The sequence below is a fragment of the Cyprinodon variegatus genome, unplaced genomic scaffold, assembly GCF_000732505.1.
Source record: "Cyprinodon variegatus isolate N-32 unplaced genomic scaffold, C_variegatus-1.0 Scaffold365, whole genome shotgun sequence".
Lineage (NCBI taxonomy): Eukaryota > Metazoa > Chordata > Actinopteri > Cyprinodontiformes > Cyprinodontidae > Cyprinodon > Cyprinodon variegatus.
The window spans coordinates 160,947-162,659 of NW_015150818.1; positions in this window are offsets into that span (position 1 = coordinate 160,947).

Sequence of the window (1,713 nt, forward strand, 5' to 3'; positions counted from 1 at the left end):
ATGTATATCCTTGTAGATATATATACCTGCATACATGAAACTAGCTATAGATATCTCCATCTATCTATCCGCTTATACTTTTGGATCCAGACCAGTGGGAACTTTTCTTAAGTGGTAATTGGGCTAAGGGAGTAATACATTCTAGACTGGAAACCAGACCATTTCAGGACAGGAAAGGACAAAGGGACTCACAAAAAGAAACCAGGGAAGGACCATACATTTAGGCATTTATACTCAAGAGCATAATGGAGTGATGAATAAAGATAACAATTATGCTTATTCCGTATGGATTGAACCAGGAGAAAGAGTAAGAACAGTTGCATGCACAAGGTGAACATGAAAATTCCATTCAAAAACACCCCAGGCTGCGATTCAAATCCAGGAATTTTAGCAAAAAGTCAACAGTGCAAACTTTCTTTTAAAAATCTTGTTAGAAACATGATATTTACTCTAAATTGATGTAAGTTTGTGCTTTTTTATATGTCAACATTACCATGTATCTTCTAAGGCTGTTTTGGAACAACATAAGGTTTAAGAGAGCTTACATTAGTATCATATTCTTACACCCATAGGTCATGTTCTGAAAACATCCACAGATCGTAGTGTAAAACAGATGTCAAAGACAAATCAACAGCAAAATACTAGTATCTAAATAGCAGCTGTCTTCTCCACCACATAAAAAAACAAACAAAAAAAACATTTCAACTTTAATTTTCAACTTATATCCAGTTTGGTAAAATGTTGATGTCCTCATCATACATCTGAGTGAAACTAATGAACAACAACAATTGTGCTTTTTTAACATCATTCTGCAATATAAAATGCAATCTCTCTCAAAACTCAGCTTGTTTATTTTATCCAGGTAGTTTATGGCTGACATAAACTGCCTCTTGCTGGAGGCTTAGATATGTGTCTCCTGAGATAACATTTTAAAGCATGTGATTGAGACAATTCACTTAAGAGAGAAAAAAAAGAAATGCTGCATCAATCCTGGCATGCTGATGAGCTTTTGCTCAGGTGTTGCCAGAAGTGCTATTATAAAGGCCAAAGCTTGCAGCATCGTTCCAGAGTGCTAATATTTCTAGAAAATGTAGGTGAAGCATGGACTTTTCACTCAGTGGTGAAAAGTTGGACACAGTTTATTGCATTTACTCTTCCAGGAAAAAAGGCATCATGATTGACTCTGAGAATTCAGCTTTATTGAGGTAAATCTTCCTCTAAGCACTAAGTTTGTATATTATATTCACACTTTATAGTATATCTGTGGTTTAGAATGTAATACCTTCTGCCATCATCTGTTAGAGAAGCAGCATCAGCAGGGGGAGTGGTGGCCTAGTGGTTAGGGCATAGATCCCATAGCTTGGGATCCTGAGGTTGTTAGTTTGAAACCCACTCCTACATACTGCCATTATGGCTCCCTAAGCCAGAATGTTATTTTTTCTTAATATTTTGTTAGGCCCAGGCTCAGAAGATCCAGATAAAACTTGGATACTTTTGGACATTATCACCATTTTCTTACCATCTTAAAAACAATGAAAATGTTACACCTTATAGACCATGGAGTTCTTAAAATTTACCTAAATAGATTTTTAATATTATTAAAAGGAGAACTAAAGCGTTAGATTTTCATCCTGCTACTTTAGGAAGTCATTTTAAATGTTTGTTTATTTGTTACTTGATCGCTGTAGGGGGATAACTGTGTTCTAACCTTTT